Source organism: Phlebotomus papatasi, chromosome 3 (genome assembly GCF_024763615.1).
Source record: "Phlebotomus papatasi isolate M1 chromosome 3, Ppap_2.1, whole genome shotgun sequence".
Classification (NCBI taxonomy): domain Eukaryota; kingdom Metazoa; phylum Arthropoda; class Insecta; order Diptera; family Psychodidae; genus Phlebotomus; species Phlebotomus papatasi.
This window is the reverse complement of record NC_077224.1, coordinates 49,922,567-49,943,765: the sequence shown is the minus strand read 5'-3', so window position 1 is coordinate 49,943,765 and position 21,199 is coordinate 49,922,567. Positions and strand designations below refer to the sequence as shown.

At 34.7% G+C, this 21,199-nt stretch overlaps 1 protein-coding gene across 2 annotated transcripts in view; it reads right to left on the bottom strand.

The window, feature by feature from the left end:
* Positions 1 to 21,199, bottom strand: part of LOC129807191 (LIM domain transcription factor LMO4) — a 304,468-nt gene that overhangs the window by 225,301 nt on the left and 57,968 nt on the right. For both annotated transcript variants that reach the window (XM_055856287.1, XM_055856286.1), the window contains exon 2: positions 6,213 to 6,296. The gene's annotated coding sequence lies outside the window, so the exon portion shown is untranslated. The remainder of the gene's footprint in view (positions 1 to 6,212; positions 6,297 to 21,199) is intronic.

Genomic DNA, 21,199 nt, shown 5'->3' with positions numbered 1-21,199 from the left:
AATTTAAAAATACGTGAAAAATCCCAATTTTAAATGTGCCCCACTTTCAAAGGTGCCCCACTTCCCCCTAATATATGGAAAATGTCGTTAGCGTCAATTTCTCAGGATATCTTCAGCATCAACTGTTTATAAGCTACGCATTTCTAATTCATTGCCCCAAAAAATTGCATACATTTAGGGGTATTTCAAAAATTATTTCCAAAACTTGGCTCCTAGTGGTAGGCAAAGATGTACAAATGTATTTGCATACTCCCATTATATTCATAATCCCGTTGTATATTGTTCCGGGACCCCTTGTACTAGATGTTCCAGAATACTAGAGGTACTAGAATACTTGAAACACTAGAATATTCACTAATTCAGTAATTAATCCAGGCTAGTTGTAGCATCATCATAACTACTGGACTTATTCATTAACCCTTTAAGGACGATAAGGTCAAAAATCGAGGGTCATAAAAAATAATATTTTCCTAACTTTTTAGACCAAAATACAGCTTTGGAAGGCCGTAGGAAAAATTCATTTCTGGGTCACGGGTGACCCAATCGTCCTTAAAGGGTTAAATTAGTCTAGTCATTAGTTACTGGGTTCAGGTATATAACAGTCAGTGGCTTAACTCATTCATCTAATAATTATAATACTCAAAGTAATAACTAATAAGAGAAATCCAGTAATAATCAAGTCTATTTCTGACCGGTTTCCGTATTCCATTAGTACTAGATTAAGCACTTCCAGTATTACTGAGCCTAGAAATTTGCAGCAATAAGGAAGTGCATAGTCACTGTCAAATTTACTAAATACTAAAGTTATTAATTACTGTGCGCTTAATAACGAAGGACCATTAAGGAAATCAGGATTTGCCACTACTCTAATGTGAAGACCGGAGGTAGCCAAAATACCGAACGCCAAAATCCCGAGTCTTCAAAATCCCGAAAAGGCCAAAATCCCGAAAGCCAAAATCCCGAAAGCCAAAATCCCGAATGTTCAAAATCCTGAAAGAGATAAAATTATATGGTGGAAAATGTTTAGAATAATACCCCAAGACACAGAAGATTTCGCATTGCCTCATGCAAGCGCGAGTGCAATCATGGGAGTAGCTATTACATTTTTAAGAATTCGGGATTTGGATCAATTCAGGATTTTGGCTTTCGGGATTTTGGCGTTCGGAATTTTGACCGAGACCCGTAAATGCATTTCATGTAGTCTGGATATCTACTGAAAACTGTTCCAAATTAGTTACATTCGAGCAATTTATCTCGTAGTTAGCCTGTTATCTTGTAGTAAAATCAATAGGATTGAGATCCTTAGATCATCCTGGCAATTCCAGTAGATCAATTTTATTCTGATTGAATCACTTTTGACCACTCTTGGTATGAGACCCTTAGCTTCGTGAAAACTTGAAAACAAAAGTCAAATTGTCTTTGATGTAAAATTAAATGACTTGTCTAAAAGGGTTCCGGTCAAAATCCCGAAAGCCAAAATCTGCTTTACGTTCTTAATTGTATTTCAAGGACAAAGTTCTTGACTTTTAAGGCACGGAATATTTTGTTTTGTCAAATCCAAAGATATTAAACTGGAATACATTGGTTCAAAGAATACTTTTCCAGAATTACAGGTCGTTCTGCACCATGATCTTTAACAAAAATCAAACAGCAGATACGGTTTCATTTTCGTTTGGATACTAACACCGTACCTGTGGCAATACTTCCCAATCCGGCATTTTAGCTGAGTATTTTTACAACCTCAGCTTCTGTGTTCCAAGGTAAAATCTGACCTCGTCAGATCGGGCCCAAATGTTGGAATTACACGTTTTGATACTCATAGATCACGACTATCATATGCGCCAAAAATCAATTTTCATAAACGTCTCATACCGTCCGTCGTATAACCACTGATGAAGAGAGAAATGAAAGAGATATCGACAAGCAGTTTTGGACAAGGCAAAGGTTAAATATCGATGGGCCGCTAGAAGTAGGTTATGCCACTTTGGAACAATCCAAATTCTGTTTTCTCAATAACTCAGCCCCTACGACATCGATCAAATTTAGTATGTATTGTATTGTATTGTATTGTATTTATTTTTCATTACCATTAATAACTTACAATAACTCATGTTAACCCCACCGTACCTTGCGGCCATCGCCGTCTTAGCGTTGGTGACCAACCTCCAGGGTAAAACGATGGAAAACCCCTTCATAGGTTGTATGGTCAGGTTTACACTTTTACAATTTTGTAAGTGGTGTTATAGCTGGGGCTAAAAGCTTTCGATTAAAAAAAAAAGTTGAGCCACCGCCCCTCCCGGTCCCAACCCCTCTAACCCGAGCTAGAAGGAGACAAAAATTATGTTTTCAAATAGCCATATCTCCCCTTCTAATTGACAGAATTTGAAAACTTGGTGTTTTGTGAAGTCCTCGTGGAATTCTACAACTTTTTTGACACCGAAATTTCATCCGATTTTATCAAAGGTGCGATTAATCGAAAACTCAATTTTCGAGCATTCAAAAATCGATTTTTATATCGATCGGCTTGAAACCTTCAGAAAATACTCTGAATATGCAATATTATAAAGAAGAAAAATGAGAAAAAAAATCAAATTTTAAATTGCAAAACCTACGTAACTCTTTAAAATTTCAATTTTATTTCACCATCCTAAGATAATTGTCTTTACTGAAAGAAAATCTTTCTAAGGAAAACCATGACCAAGAGATAAATAGCCTGAAATTCTGACTAGAAGGAAAAGGAGTCAAACTAATAATCAAAAGAAAACATTGCGTTGAATTTTCCTTGTTCAACTGAATTTTAATTTATTTCCCTGATTTTTTTTTACCATCAGCCCCAAAATTCTTCCTCTTTTTTTGGGAGAAATGGCAACACATGGTGAGCATATTGAACATATTGGAGTGGACAACGTCCGAATTTGGAGGGATTTTTAATCTAATAAAGAAATATTTTGATAGGACGGATTGTTTTCATTTAATTTAGTCGTCCAAAGCGTTCATATATCTCATTTTATTGGAAAAGGCGATTTCAACGAATTTACCTCATGATTGTGGTATTTCTCCTACTCTTCGGGTGGTTTGAAAATTTTCTGCAGATTTTCCTTCTTTTTTTTTTATTTCAACTTCCCTCACCCTCATAATCACAGAATCTACACGGGCGGCATGCATTGTACATAGGGCAAAAAAATACCTCCACTCCTGTATGATATCGCATTGAAAATTAAACAGTGATTTTAATTGGTTTCATTCTCATTAATCAAATCCACAGAAAAACATACTGTTAATTAATGTCCCTGGAGATACCACGGCAAAATACCAAAAGGAACGATCCATTTGGAGCAGAGGTGTAAGCCATGCCAGTTTTAAGTGGCCATGGTTTAATTTATTTTTTTTATATAAAAATGTTTATCAACATTCATTTGACTGTTCACTAAATATGTACATCACTGAAATTTCTTTGATTAAAATTGATAGTTTGTTTCATCTCTGCTGAATTCGAATGTAGTACTCTTATGTATGTGTTACTCTCATGAAGTATATATTTACATAAAAATGACTAATTCGATGCTTCTACTTTACATTTGGGTTAGAAAAACTTATGTGTTGCCTCTGTCAATTTTCAGTGTCAAATATAGTGCTGAAATAATACTAAAATACATTAAAAAAAAATTTAAAATATAATAAAAAAAATAATTGAATGGTTATTCAAAAATCAACACAGAAATTTATCAATTTTTTCTGGTCAATCTGTAAAAAACCCTTTAGAAAATTTTCTAAGACAATCAAGAGAAGTAAATTTTTGACTGATTTTACATTTCTGAAATTCTGATCGATTGACATGCGTAGTAACTAAGAATGAAACATGACGCCGCCTAGTCTCACAACTCAGTCTAAATTCTTTAAAGATAATTTTTGCCGTAGTCGAAAAAAGACTCTATATGCCAAGAGATATCACTTGTTCCCATTCTCTCTGGTTAATGTTAATTGGCAATAATCTAACTTGGTGTAATACACTTGATACAAGAGTAATTAAATGTGTAAGACAGGGTGGAGATATATCTGCTACATTTAGGGAAGGAGAAGTGTCTCGATGTAGTTGGTTGGTTGGGACTTTGCGTGACTTAAGATCACTTTTCAACACCAAAAAACCGCCACAAAGTGCAAAAATCATTCATGTTCTCATGTATGGCATTTTTATCATCTCCCCTCTGCAACTAGTCATTTATTGTTGAGTCTTTTTAAGGTAATCTTCACACTTGGGAAACTTCCCTTGACGTTCCGACGAAGCATTTACCGAATGAAAGAAGATTTTTGCGAGGGAGATGGAGTATAATGGAGTTAGCCAATGGGACTTCTAGAACAAATAAATAATTACTTGTTCTCCCGCTAACAGTCTCATTCGTGTTGCTAAAATGTTGGTTTAATTAGTAAGGTCTAATGTTATGAATGTTTGCAGTTTTTCAGTTCCATTTACAATAGGAGAGGTTGGGGCAATATGGTCATGGATAGTTATTTTTTAATTAAATCATTTAGAATATTCATTGTGGTCGATCTCAGGGCAGAATCACTTTAAAACAGTACAGTACAGGACAGTAAAATGCTCACCATATTTAGTTAATTTACGCATTTTCATTGCAATTCGGTGGCAACTACGTAAAAATTCGGTGGCTCGGTGGCACTACGTAAAAATAATGTTAAAAAATTGAAGAAATAAAACGAAAATGCGATAAACGGTAAGCAAAAAAATCGTATGATTAATTTGTCTTACAGTTGTTTTTGCTCACCATTTATCGAATTCTCGTTTTATTTCTTCAATTTTCTTATATTATTATTTTCACCTAGTGCCACGGAGTATGAGATAAGGTAATACGGTAAAGGTAAATTTTGCGTAAGAATTGCAATGGAAATGCAACGAAATACAGTAAAACTACGGCGAGCATTTTATTGTCAATGTGATTATGCCCTAAACCTACCCACCGTTTTCGGTCTTTTTTCGGTCAAATGATAAACCACGGTAGGGTAGGATACTCAAAAAATTTGGCTTGGAAAAGAGCAAAAAATTAAAATTTAAGTGTGACATTGTACCATTTAAATATGTGTTAATTTTAAAGCAGTCAATTTGTCCGGGTATTCGTAGTTGAATTTTCGTTGCAAAAAAATTTAGTTGAATTTTCGAAGGTCTAAGGTCAACCACTCTGGACGCCTCAATTTTTAACGGAATTGCTTAAATGTGGATATTTTTGAAAGGTTTTGAAATTTCCAATCCAACAGCATCGGTCTCAATCGGTAATTAATAAGTAAAGTACTGGTAATTGAATTCTAATGGAAAATATTCTTCTTTTTTAAATAAGTTTTTAGACTTCTTTACCGATCTGAAGGGCAAACGTTGAGAGATATCGACTGTCGGTCTTTGATGATCCCTCTTGAAAATAAATTTATCTTTAAATTGACCAAATCGATTTCACTCATTTTCGGATATGTTTTATATAGTTATATAATATATAATCCAGGTGAACATTTTGTCTAGACACTTGCGCCCGAAAATTCGTTATATTGAATTTTTGTAGGTCGACGGTCAACTACATTTGAGTATTCTATTATCCAAGAAATTTAAATTCGGATTTTTTGAAAGATTTTGATATATCCACCCCAGCTGCATTGTCTTGCAAAATAAGTTGTGATGAAGGGGAAAACATTATTTTATAAAGACTCTGTCACCAATGTACACATGTTAAAAAAAAAGTAAATATAATAGTTTAATAAAATTCTTATTATTTTGTCCATTTTGTCATTGTCCTATGAAATTAAACCACACACATTTAAATTTCCCAAGGAAATGATTTCAAGAACCCACACTAAAGTTTTAGTATATACCCGTACCTCCTCTATTACCCATGGGTAAATCTTTAAAGTACGATAGCAATAATTCCTGCCTCTTCCCAATTTTTCTTCTATTCCTTTCGTGATCTCTTTTTAATGTTCTTGTCTTGTCTTGCGAATTCCATCTCAAGTGAGCCTAAGTTCTTAAATGACGTCCAATTTAGTTCTATTCTAGAGATTTCCCATGTAAAATCCATGAAAACTGGAATATTGAGTGGAAAATAGGCTTATTCTATTGACTTTTTTGCTCCAAAAGCAATAACCATCTTCGAAAATATCCCCCATATTTCCAAGTAACATTAAAAATTTACTGAAGTCAAGCTTGACACACTTACCCTGTATTTTCGATGGATTTCCCCTCAAATTGCCCAAGAGTTGATGCGGGGGAGTTTTCCTCAAAAATACCTTCAAATAGTGCACTGGAAAAGATCAAGAAAAAAGAAAAGCATGACATAAGTTGCTTAATATTTAATAAATATACAATGTCAGAGGAATGGTCAGTTGAAGACGAACCGGATGGTATTCACCCTCGCCCAATTCACATCTCCATCCCGCCCAGAAATATGTCCATGGAGAGTGAAAATTCTATGTCAGTTAAACCAACCCCTTGTTCAGGGGTATCACATGGTCGTCTATATTATTTTTTCATTTTGTCGCCTTTTATTATATTTCGTCGTAAGTGGTAAAAAATTTCCCAGTGAATATTTACTCAGGCCACCCCCTTCCCCCCTTCCTCTTCCGGAGTCAGAGGAGAAAGATGGAATAGGTATAAGGAGGATGGTGAACATATTGGTGGAGTGTCGTCATCGGAACTCCGGTGAATTATACCGTGGCTATACCGTAACATATGGTCAGTGACAGATTTTCACTTATTGAAAACATTTTCAAAAAACTTTATACATACGAAAGTAGATTCGCATATCAAATATGAATTTTATATGATCCACAGTTCGCTCTGAAACTCTACATTTTTTTCCAGAATCCTCTGCACTGCAAATTCGACATTCCCTTCATTTTATTGGATGTTAGTTGGGTAGTTATCGGGGAGCCACATAGGGTACCCAGGAGGCTCATCACTCACGCTAATAAAGCTCTTTTATAAGTTCTTCAATTAATTTTATTGAAAGGCCAAAATGCGAAAATTTGCCTTTTAATCATTCACAGTAAAAAATTATTGGATGCTTTACCATGATTTTCATTGTAAATTTTACATTAAATATGTAATCGTGTGTACTGATACACATTTGTGTAATTTGTACACATTTTGTCTGAAAACTGTGTAATTTGTAACAATTTTATTTGAAAACTGTGTAATTTTACACGAAATATGTAAGAAAATGTACACAGTTGTGTAATCATTCGCAATTTATTACACGGTTTGCAATTACATAAAATTTAAGTTACACATTTTCATATTACACATTTTGCTGAAATACATAATTTGTGTAACTTTACAAGAATAATCGTGGTAAAAAAGCAAACCAACGATTATCCTTGTAAATTTTTTTTACTGTGTTCATAATGGGTATAAGATTTTGATATTTAAAGGTTTTAAGGTGACTAATCCAAATTTCGGACATGTTGCATATAAGTTACAAAGTCCTTAGATTATAATATTTTGAACACAAATTGTTATTTGGGTATCCTGTTGTTGAGGAGTATTGTGCCAAAACCTCAAGAAAACTTTATCATATTTTTATCTCTAAAATTATCGCTTGGTGTGCTATATCGGACACCATGTTTCTGGAAGCCCTTGCCCCTTTGGATTTGTTCCAAGGATTTTCCACAACATCTCGTTCGTAGTGGCGACGCTATGCTTTTTTGTTTCTTTAGAATTGCACAACGTCTACAAATTAAAAATCAAAATGAATTTTGAAGAGTGTTCGATATTGTAAGCTGTCCGAAATTAAGCGCAGTTCTCCTACATGTTTTAACATTTTAGGATTTTCTCGTTTTATGAATATATTTTCTGAAAGATAATCTCAACAATCCGAGGCTTCCGAGGAAGAAGAAAGAAATGCTATTTCCTTAGTATTTTATGGAAAGTGTTTCTTCTATATATGTACATTTTTTTCAATGGTACATTGAAGCGCTACATAAAAGGAAGAAAGTCAGATCCTTTCACCGCGCAGTAGCGTTGAAACGCAATGGCTACCAACCGCTAGGGTCTCTATGCAAGGATCAGCAAGGAAATCAAAGAAACTTTTTAGTGCAGGCAAACGATATTGTAAAGTAAAGAGATGGGAAGAGTTCTTCCGCGAGCTGTTGTGCACAAGCGAATATGTATCAAGACAGGAGGAGGAAGTACAGACTACTGATGGCCGCGAAGAAGAGCTTCCAACAAGGGAAGACGTCGTAAGGGTAGTCTTCTCTTTGAAGAATTACAAGGCACCAGGGGAAGACAACATTCCAGCGGAGCTTGTGAAACATGGGGAAACCGAACCTCAGGACTGGATCTGTATGAACTTGTCTGTAGGATCTGGGAGTTGGAGATTATGCCTCGTGACTGGAGAGTGGCGGTGATAGTCCCAATCTACAAGAAAAGCGATCGGTTTGGATGCAAATGCACTAACTATAGAGAGATCGCACTCCTAGACACCGTATTCAAGGTTCTGTCTCGAGTGATCTTGGAGAAACTGAAACCATACGCTGAGAAGGCCACTGGTAAATACCAGGCAGGCTTCCGGCCTGGAAGATCAACGGCAGATCAGCTCTTTGGCGTTCGACAAGCGAGAAATTCTTAGAACACAATATCCCAGTTCATCAGATCTTTATCAATTTCAAACAGGCCTACAACACGATTAAGATAGAAGCTCTGTGGGTAGCCTTAGGGAGCTGGAAATTCAATCAAAGCCCATCAAGTTGGTGGAAATGACCATCTCCGGTTCAATGTGCCAGGTGAAATTGGCAGGAGAGGTATCAGGAACATTCCGGGATACCCTGTCTCCTGTAATGTTCAACTTCGCCCTCGAGTAATGCTATGAGAGTCTCATGGTATGCAGCAAGATCATGTGTCTATTACGAGGCGCTCCAAATGTTTGCTTATGCTGATGACATCAGCGTGCTCACAGCGTGCAATCACGGAGACGTTTATTGCACGAGCCGCAGCACCAGAAAAGATTGGGCTTTGGAACAACGAAACGAAAACGAAGTACAGTAGACTCTCACTCAATCGGTTCTTTTTCAATCGGGCGACAAATTTTGTTAACAATGTTCACGTTTAATTGTGAAGCTAATTCGCTCAAATTCGCTGTAGTTCTTCCTATTTTATCGTGATTCTTTATAATCGAGCGCTTTTTGTGGAATTTACAAAGGTTTTGACGCCCAAATCTATCGATAAACCGGATGACATTTTGCCCCAAATGCCCAATTGAGAGAGAGTCTACTGTACATGATTACCAGCCGAACAACACCAAGGGACCGGCAAAATGTGATTTATTGACCAGTGAAATTGTGAGGTAGTAAAGAACTTCAGGTATCTCGGTTCGATATGGTCAACGGACAATGACGCCGAGGTGGAGATTAGTGAGAGGTTAATCTTCCGAGCTGAGACTGTCTCAAGGACCTCAAAGATCGAAATATACACCACTATAGTTAAGCTCATCATTATCCATATGGTCTGGAGGTACTAGCACAGACACGTGCCGAAGAAGGTACCACTGATCTTTGAGAGACCGATTCTCCGACGCATATTTGTAGCTGTCTGGAATGTTTCGACGGGGGAATTTCGTACAGAATGAACCACGAACTGGGGCAACTCTACACTGAGAGAAATCCGAAAAAGTTGAAATAACATTCCGGAAATGTTAATTTTAACCTACAGTACTGATCCGAAATCGGTGTAAATATTATGCTTTTTAGGTGTATTAGGGGTTAAAGTTACCCTTCTCATGTTAATTTTACCCTTAAAAGGGTGTAAAATTAACATTAAAAAATGTTGATATATTTTTACACCTAAAAAGTGCTAAAGTTACGAGGAAAAAAAGTTAATCGCACCTCCGTTTTTTTTCTCAGTGTATGAACAGCCCGATATTTCTGCCAACATCCGAGCAAAACAATTGAGTTAGCTTGATCATGTGTGCCGAATGTCAGATGATAGAATGCCCAAGAAGCTACTGAATGCGAAGGCGGAAGGACTTCGTCAAGAGGACGCCTCCGAAAGAGATGACAGGAGGTAGTAGACGAGGTCCTTATACGACTGAGCGTGTTGAGGTGCTGGAAATTATCCAAGGGGTAGGTAACTGTATCGCTCACGGTTCACTCGAGTGCCGATCGGTCAATCTCGTGCCGATCTGCCGTAAGTAAGTTTACAAGATTAGTTTTTCCAGTACAGTATAAATTTATAATGTTACACAAGCTGAAGCGAACGCTATACTTCATAAGAGCGAACTGACACTTAAATCCGGCGATTCTTCGCTAAAATCGTACCGATCTGTAGATTTTTGTGAATGAACATGACATGTTCAACATGCCGATCTGTCGATTTCAGTGCTAATTTGTCGATTTCTACCTCCAGATCGGCAGAATTCTGCCGATCACCGCTTACAATTCACTCTGAGAGCCACTTATTCACCCCTTGAATTTATCGCTTTGAGTCGCAGAGAATGGCAAGGGGTGTGGTGTAATAGGTCTTGTCCCTCAATTGGACGTGGCGCCATCTAAGTGAATAGGTAAAAATTCAGCAAATAATTTTTCCGCAATGATACACTTTTAAATTGTATGGTTTTTAAAGGGAGAGTATAGCATATTTTTTTGATTTTAAATAGGGGAACTCAGCGAGCACAGTTAGCTAATAAAAGATGCGTGATCAGCATATTTTTGCTGAATCCATCAGTAAAAATGTGCTGATCGATCAGCAGTCGCCGAACAAAAAGTGCTAACCGAATATATGGAAATGGCACTGCCTCGCGAATTTTCGTTTTACGTTAGCAGAATTCAGCTGAAAATACAGATATTTTCAGCTCAATTAAAATCGGTTAGCATTTGGTACTCGCTGGGACTAAACCTTACTCTAAGTTTGTCTTTGAACTGTTAGATCGGTTAGATAGAATCGAATTTACGCTACGAATTTTCAATTGTATCAATTAGAATTTAATTTATAGAACATTAAAGGAAGAGACATGCAATTTGGTGATTTGAATGCCCCAAATAGATAGATGGAAAATTGTGGGGAAGAATTGGGAATAGAAACTGAGTGGAAATAGAAACATTTGAGTCTCCGACTGAATTCACAATTTTCTATTTCGTCGAACGATTTTCAATTTTAATTCTATTTTTGGCAAATTACTGAAGCTTCAGGGGTTTCGATTTTCAGATTCGTGCACTACTTTTTACTGACATTTCTCATGGCAGCAATTTTTCTATCAATTGTGCTCTTTTTTTGTGTGCAGGAACTGCAAAGACAGGATATAGTATGTTCGTATTTTTTTCTATCAACCACCAATTAACGAGACTGTGTGCATTTTGGGGAATTCATCTCTTCAATCAATGCTGGAGATTGGGGAATATGCAATAGGAGTATGGGGATCTGACAGAAATTGTGGCGAGAAGGTGAAATGACACGGAGAATTAATCGAACACGGAATCGCGGCATTAATTGGCGTTGCTGTTTGATTTTCAATTAAAAGCAAATAAGTCAAAAAGTTGCAATTATTTAATTGCCACACGGATCTATGCTGCTGCTGGGCGGGAGGGAGGCATCCAAATAGATTTATTGGATGGCATGTAACACTTATAATTGTGTGTTAAAGAATATGGTAGAGCCACTGTTGGGAATTGCGGCGGGCAAGAAGTTTGCGATGCTTTTGCATAAAACGAGAAGAGTTTCACCATCCATCATTCGAGTCCTCGCTCTAATTGACACCTGTGGTATGTTAAACTGAATTCATCCGACTATTATCTAAGACTTTGAGTGCTCCACCACTCTAGAGATATGTGACATGATAAGCAAAATACTCTTCTCGCTGTGCCTCCACTTCTTTTGCACCCATCATGGAAGACGAGGAGGAGGAATATTGAGCTCAAGTCACTTGCTTCTTTGCCATTGAAGAGAATGCCACTCTGGTGCTGATAGTACCCAAGAGTCCCACCAACAAGAAATTGCCATACACCCAGAAAAATTCGAAAGAAATCTTATTGCGCACCATTCTATAATAGTACCACGAGCCCTACATTTAGGAAAAATTCTTATAATAAATTCATATTTAGCAAGATCGCAAAAACAATTTACTAAAATGTCATTTGGACTTCTATGAACGCGTAAATGGCACTGGTACAAAATATAATACACGGTGGGCGTGTTTTCTCTACTCCCTTGCGTAGTATTTTTTCCATAGTTCAGCTCAATTTAGGATTTCCAAAAATAAACAAATAAATAAATAAATAATAAGAAAAAAATCTTTTAATTCACGTCACTTTTCACTGGTAAAAATAAAAGGGTCAAATTGACCCTTTTCCAAAGGATGGATCATATTTGACTCTTTGAAAGGGTCACCAGGTACCCTTCGAAAGGGTCATGGTTTTGACATCTATTTAATTCCGGAATAAACGAATAAAAAAACAATGAAAAGTGATCTTTGGTGTTCGCTCAGATGAGAGAAATATGATATCAGTAATAAGTTTACAATAAAACATGATTATTCGTGATAAATGTGCATACTAAATTTCAAGAGATACAAAAGTGAACCTTTCAAAGGGTCAAATACGATCCATCCTTTTGAAAAGGGTCAATTTGACTCTTTTATTTTTACCAGTGTTATTTGTGTTGCCTCAGTTTATTAATAAATTTGAACTATTAAGTATAATACTTAATGTAGTGCCACGGACTACTCTAAACATCACAATTTCATGTGATCCCTAGTAGAAATAAAATCGATAACTGTTTAAGGATACGAGACCGTTCCCAAACATGGAATTATTTTCGAATATTTAATGCATAGTGTTAAATACTAATTTTTTTACAATAACGGTTAATTTGTTAAACATAGGACAGTGCTAAATTCGGACATAGAAATTCGGACAACGAGAGGCGACTTCATCACACAAAGCTATAAAACAGAGGCGTGCAAGAACCGTTGAAACCGAATAAACGTCAAATAAAACATGTACGTCAATGGTCAAAACGCTACTATAACAAACTTATTTTGACGTTAATTCGGTTTCAACGGTTTTTGCACTCCTCTGCTATAAAAATTGAGCTATTTCTCAAAAAGGGTAGAAGGAACACCGCTTCGATAGAAAACGAATAACCTATAAACAGATTTTCAAATTTTATATCCCAAATATAGTACAAAGTAGGATGTCAATAGGTCCTGACGCAAGTTCTCAAAGTTTCAGTGGGTGTTCCTTTCATCCTACGCCCCATATTTTACCGTATTTACACAAACGTGGAAGAACTTTATGTCATTAATATGGTTTTTATTTATATCTGCCCTTGTGGAGTAAAATTTTCCAGGTGGATTATGTTTTCCATGTAACAAATAGGTACTTCGTCAGCATGTAACCAGTGGAGTTATGTCTGTAATATCGTCCACTTGTTTTGCTGCTTTAAACTCAAAAGTTTGTTTTAATTTCTAGAGGTTGAGAATTTAAGTTTTTTACTGACCATAATTAAATATTTTACTGCATAATTTTAATTTTTTACTGCTCGTTTGTTTTTTGCCTATTTAAATCTTCTGTACGATATTTAACAGATGTCTTTAACGTCTTTAATAAAAGTGACTCCACGACTTTCAAATTATAACCGTTGTAATTTTAAAATAAGAACTGACTTTTACATATATACAATATGTTCTAAATATTGTTCTGTTCTTATATTGGATAATTTTATTTCTTTGTTTTTTTTTTTAATGTTCACCATTCCCCTCTATCAGGTCTCAGACTCTAGGCCTATTATGGCCAAAAACCTACACCGTGAAACAACTGTCAGAAACCCACTGCAACTTAATGAAAAAATAATAAATAAATATTATATATCTGTAATTAATTGTGTGATATTATATAAAACTATATTAGATTAATTAATTTATACAGCAAATGCCCTTTAAAATCAGTTATCTTATATTGGTGGCAGCCCAAATCCCGATTTGATTGAAATTCCGAATTATTAAAAATTCGAATGGACCAAAATCCCCAAAATTTTACATGTATCAAGGTTTAGAATAGCTAAAACCCAAATCAGACAAAATCTCAAATGAGTTAAAATTTCTAGGGATCAAAATCACGAACGACCTAAATCAAGAAGAGTTCCAATCCAAATCAGACAGAGGCCAAATACTTGAAAATTTTACTGCCTGGAGGAAAACATTATCGGTGGGTGTGTAATTTTGAAAAAAAAAAAACGTATAAAGACCTAATCTATACCCGGAAAAAGCAAGGCCAGAAACTCGATCAGAAGAATTTAACAAGAAGAATTTATCATGTCATACTTATTGACACTTTCAGTACCGATTTAGGATATGAAATTTGAACATCTCTTTTTATAAGACAAGGTAGATTATAGTAAAAACATCATATTACTTTCATTTTACCAGATATTTACATTAAATAAATTTCATCATTTTTGCAAAAGTATCAATAGGTCTTCTCTGTCGAAGAGGTGTTCCTTCGACCCTATATGAAAAGATAACTTTTTATCTAAATGTAAGCAAAAATGGTAAGGAAAAATAATTTTAGATACGTGTTACTCAGCGCAAAAGTGGGCTATTTCAAAAGGATAGTGTGTATATGACACACCCATTTTGCTTTTAGCGCCATCCTGTATAAAATTTTCACTCGTTTTCAATTTAATATTTTTACTGCTCGAACTCAAAGAGAGAGCGAAGTTATATAATCGACTTTTTTTCAACTTTTCGCCGTCCTGGTGTTAAGTTCCGGTCTACAGTGACCCCCAATAATACAACAATATCTCCAGACGTTCTTTTTCCAACCCCTCCAACGCTTCAAAACCCATGTTTTTTAAAGCTTTTTTTTTTTGAAAACAACTCCTACGATTTCTTTTATTTTTGGATATGTTTTGGATGTGGTCTAGGCGAACATTTCGTCCAAGTTTTCCTATGACCTAAGAAAATCGCCATCTTGGATTCTGAAGGTCAAAGGTCAAACCAGTTTGGAGAGCCTATTTTTCAACCAATTTGATTAAATTTAAATTTATTGAAAAGGTCTTGAAATTTCCAACCCGATTGCATCGGTCGCAATCGGTAATCAATCGATTAAATACCCGTAAATGACCAATCTTTTTAAATATTGTTTTTTCCGTCCATAAGATTGTTACCCATCTAGAGGCGAAACGGTAAGAGATACGAACTTTGGATCTTCGGAGAACCCCCCATTAGTCGACCCAAGGAACATTATTATGATTTTTAATTTCCCCCTAATTAATTTAATTTTTTTTATTTAAATAACAAAAAGTCGAAGTTTAAGTGGTCCTAGAATCAGTAATGAATCAGACAAGGGCCTCTCGACATTTCATTTTTCCATACATTTTTGCATAGAGGCACTGAAGACTATTGGCAAGTTTTTTCCTAAAGAGAAATTGACTTATCAGTCTGATATATTTCGAAATTGTGCATTAAAAGCTATCTAAAAATACATATTTCATAATGCTCGCAGAAATAATACAAGAACTACGAGCAAATTTGTTTAAGTCGCGGTGCAATATCTGCAAATTTTTTACAAGGAAAAGTGAAAAATATATTCACTTTTTATTGGGCTTGATGGGCCCCTGAATCAGATAAATATCCGTGAGTGACTTATTTTTCTCGTGTTTACTTCTATTCTTTGTCCATATGCTTGTAACTTATACTAGAACATTCTAAAATGATCATTTATTTACCAATTTTTGATTTTGAAATGCTTTTGTGGTTTATGAATCGATTTGATCCATAATAGATCAGAAAGCACCAAAAGATCATGCGAAAAATTAGTTCACGGAGAGCTCTATCTCGTGAGTTCGAGCATTCCGCAAAGCTAGGACGCTTTGCCATCTCCTTTTTGTTTGCAATCAACAATAGGGAAATACGAAAGTCGTCTGGAAGAAATAATCACTCAGGGAAACACATCAACTTTCTCCAGAGCTTTCGGCTCGGTCTCTAAGCTTTTACAAAGTCTTTTCAATATTTCACCTGTTCGTAAATTAGCTTTCAGTTTTCGCTAATGAACAGTAACTTCCAAATAGCCTTATTTTTTTAGTTCTTCTAATTTAAAATTTCGAGTTTCTTATCAAAAATTATAGGGTAAAGTGATACAAGGTGGACAGGTCTTTTTTTCTTGATAAATTTAGTACTTCATTTTTATTTGTATATTTTTAATGCTTTTGTTTTATAATTTTATTCCTTCTGCTTAAAAACAAATTTTGTACTGTATTAATCAAGAAAAAAGCCATGTCCAACTTGTACCGGCGAATTGTCCAACTTGTGACACTATGTCCAACTTATATCAATCACTTTACCCTACTTAAGTTGTACATGAATATTTTTAGAAAAATGTTTGTATGTTCAAAAAATGAAATTTTGAAAGAAATGATAAGTTTACAAATTCAGGTTTTCAAAAAAGTGTCCCGTCTTAACTAGATATCCTCTACAGATATTTTTCTCCATTATCTTCACCTTCTAATTTAAATTTTCTTATTCCGAGAATTTGTCAACATTTAATTTTGATTTACAAGCCCTTTCAAATACAGTCCTTTTGATATCAACATTTTCCGAGTGTACTTTCCATAGTTGCAAAAACACCACGATAGAGATGGTGATCGAAGGAGAAAGAGAAAGACAATTATGGTGATCTTGGTGGGATTCCCGCGCCAGATAAGAGTATAAATAAATGGATAATTGTTGATGATAAATCTGTGATAATGGGGAAGCTTCTCGTTTAATTTATGCCACACACTCACCGTGTTTCTCTTTTCAGCACCAAAAACCTAACAATTTTCCTGCATTAGAATCATGCCTATGCCTTACGGAGAAGCCACTCTCTCAGATAATTTATTTTATGTTTGGCCAATTTATTGTAAGTGTATCTCCATTGACTTGGAGACATACACACGCCATTCTAGCAAAATTGTGTCTTAATTAATTTTACATTAAATTAACATAAAACTTGCGTTATGTTTGACTATTTTGTATTTCGAATATATCTTTCGATGGCGGCTTTCGATGGAAACTCAGCAGGAACATAAAAATTATGCATAACTGTTAATTAAAATGAAATTTAAATTAAATCAATCTGATTTTATCATTCAACAAAATCCACCCACTCACACTTTTTTTTTTACTATCCACCAGCTTTTATGCAGAATGTTGATATAAATTTTTGTGTAGAAGGCAAAAACCTTTTGCAACACATACGTATTCGATATTCGCAAACTTTTCAAAAGACCAATTTAAAAGTTCAATTGATTGTAGAACAGTCATCTTCTTGAATGAATATTGCTGTATTTTACCACTCCCAAAGAGGTTTTATGCATTAAAGTCGTAACACAAGAACGGAGTGAAAACCATACAAATTAAAATAAAAAGAGTGCAAAAATTATAGCTATAAGGAAATTAATTGAATTTGCTGTATAATAACAGAAATTAAATTAAATAAAAAAGCCATATGGGGAGGAAAAACAGCACCGAAGAATTCTTTCAAGTACATAAAATTGCCATTAAAATTTCTGGATCTTGTGCGATTCTACCAGTTGCGATTAAGATCTTTATTGGTTTTGGCACAATCGTATTGAGCAAATTCGTGGTAACTGGCTGGGACAATATCAGAATCACTTTTCACATATGCACGAAATGGTACCATTTCCTGCTTTTCTTCCCCAATGGCACCAGAGTATCTTTTAGTTAATACCAAAGACTCCTAGCCAGTACCAACGTATAGTTTTAATAATTAATTTTGGCCGATAGATGCATAATTAATTGACTCATTTATTGATTCAATAATACACTGCTGCACGTACATTCCCCCATTTATGGTGAATGAATAAATAATTCAATAATAAAATACCCCCAGCATCCCCCCCTACCACTCCATAGCACGCCTCTGTGGTAAAATGAATTTTTGCAATTCCGGAACATGGTAAAAATTTTATTTGTGGCCCCCCCCTCCTCTCCTCCAACCCACTAACTCCAATCTCCAATCGTTCCGCAGAGCCGATTTTTATTGTGAATTTTTTAATATGTAACTCTATATATTATTGAAATTTTGAGAATTTTTATTAATTACCGAAGATGAATCATTTGATGTTATTTTATTTTGGTGGGTTAATTTAATTGGAAATATACCGCAGCAGTTTGTATTCGCAAACCGAACTTTTTTTCTCTCGATGTCATATTATGCAATTATTGTATTGCAATTTATAATTGCCAATAACTTTGGCATTTTTTCTTCTTTTTTTGTTGTGGTTTTTTTTTGAAATTCATATAATAAGACCTGGAGCGGAATTCTGTAACAGCATGACAATGTCATATGACAAATTTAAAAATATTTATGTGGAAAATTTGGAAAAAATAATTGGAAATCAAGTTCATATCAGTTACTAAGAGCTTCATAGAGCTCCTTGAAATGGTTATTTGATGCTCACTGGCCTTTAATGTTGTCCTGTTCGTGAATTTATCACGAAAATTTGTCATATGACTTTATCATATCGTTACAGAATTCCCCTACTGAACTAAACCGCTTGCTAAAAAAGACTTTGCTTGCTTTAGAACTTTGTAAAAAATCTAAAATATCTTTTGAAAATAATTGTAGTCCAATTAAGACAAAAAATATTATTTAGAATATTTGGTACGGGAGACTGGGACAAAAAGTTGCAAAACTGATATTTTATTTTTTTACGAGCTACCCGAGCGCCCTAGAAATTTCTAACGAAACCGAAAAACCCACTAAATCACTCCAATGACACAGAAAAATTGCATGCGAACAGGAGAGATCTTCGGATTAAGTTACGGAAACGCCGTAAACGGAAACGACGCCAATGTTTCAGCCTATTTTAAGCGCCAATGGTTTATAAGGGCTCCGGTACACCATTTAGATCAGGAAAATTTCATGAAGTCGAAATTCGAATCCCTTTCTTTCCCACACGCTTTGCATAATGTCTGTCTTAGGGCAGAATCACATTAACAGTAAAATGCTCACCGTCACCGTCAAAGCCCTCACCGTATTTCGCTGATTTACGCATTTTCATTGTAATTTTTACGCAAATTCTCAATTACTGTGTTACATTATCTCATACTTGGTGGCATTAGGTGAAAATAGTATAAGAAAATTGAAGAAATAAAACGAAAATGCGATAAACGGTGAGCAAAAAAACTGTACGCAAAAACGTGGCAAAAAAATCCTACAGTTTTTTTTTTGCTTCACGTTTATAGCATTTTCGCTTTATTTATTCAATTTTCTTATACTATTTTCACCTAATGCCACCGAGTATGAGACAAGGTAATATGGTAATGGAAAATTTGCGTAAGAATTGCAATGAACATGCGTAAATCAACGAAATACGGTGAGGGCTTTGACGGTGACGGTGAGCGTTTTACTGTCAATGTGATTCTGCCCTTACTCTTTCGCGATCTTCTTCTTCATTTAAATATCATAACAAATTCAATTTAGGTCAATCGAATTTGAAGTGCGAAAAAATTAGGTCAAATGCAAATCTTTTGAGCATGTGAATTTTGATTCATTGAAATTTTCTCGGTCTAAAAGTTGTACCGGGGTTATAAGAAATATATTTCAAATTTACTACGTGAAAAATATTTGCATAAATTTAGAGAAATTTAAAAAAAAAAAATTATAAATGAGCTCCCAATAGTAGGCAATTCATCAAAATCTTTCAATCCGTTTTCACTTAAGCCGGACCTTCCTGTGCATACTTTTCACTGTTTTAATCAAATTAAAAAAAAATGTATGGCTTATTTTTAAAATCGTGTCACGTCGAATTTCGAACCCATTTTTAAAATGCAATGTTGAAGAATGTTTACTTGAAGAGTTTTTTTTTAATATTCTTTAATAAATAAATATAGATTTTTTTATAATTCAGATTTAGTGTATAGACGAATTGTCTTCTTGAGAAGTGGTATGTGAGGATTTTTATTTTCTTGTTCGATCATCTTTAAACCGCCTGATTTACACTATCCCAGAATTAAAAATAAATCTGCTTCGAGTAATTGTACCCAATTTCGCCCAACTTTCAATTTCGATCACTTTTTTATTCCTCAAATTTTCATGAATTTTTAATTTCTGCATACTCTAGAGATTATACAACGTAAAATATAAGAAAAAAATCATTTTTCCGAACGAAATGAGGTGAAAAAGTCTTTAGAAGTATTCTGGAACGGTAAGGAACTCTAAGAATGCAAATGGCCGAAATAAACCACTAAAGTAAAATCTACATTTTTATTCATTTTAAAATGTATTAAGTATGATTTTAGAGAAAATAAAGACGATGAACTGTCTACAAGGTTCTTAACAACAATCCTTAAAAAGCAGTAAAAAATCATTCAATTTATCTTCTTTTTAAGGAGTGTTACTCAGTACCTTATAGGCAATTTATTGTCTTTGTCTTCTCTAACATTACTCTTAATACATTTTAAAATGAATAAAAATGTAGACATAGCATTGGTGGCCTATTGCGGCCACCTTTATTCTCATAGTTCCTTGCCCTTCGGAAATTCTTCAAATGCCTTTTACAGATCATTTTGCTCGTCTAAGCGATATTTCTCTAGAGTATGCAAAAACTAAAAATTCATGGAAATTTGAAGAACAAAAATGTGGCTGGAATTGCAAGCCGGCCGGAATTTGGCACACTTACCCTATGTGATTTTAGAACTGATTTATGAAATTCTAATCAAATTTATTTAAGGATTTATTTCATACCTTGAACAAAATGTAGGGGAAAGCGCACTACCTTCGGACGTCTCAAGCTTCGAACAATTATTTTTTTTCAAAATGTATTTTAAATTAATTTAGCCCATTATAATATTAATATTTTAATAGCTGGTATAGCTGGGCCAATGCCTTAAATTTCTAGAAAAGAGCAATAGGTGAAATGGATGGAGAACCTAGAAAAAAAATGAGTTGTCCAGCGCGTCTTCACCTAATTGTTTAATATAACGTATTACGTGTAATTTTACATTTTTAAAACTTTATATGATAAACAACAGTAATAAAGATTAGTATCTCTCACATTACAAAGTTTCCAAAAAAAAATTTAATGTTGTACCCTTATCGCTCAAAAAAAAGTAATTAATGATATATCCCTGGCAATATATTTCACTCTGAATGATTCTCAAAAAGATTGATTAAAGAAATGTAATAAATACGAAAAACCATTTAAAAAAAA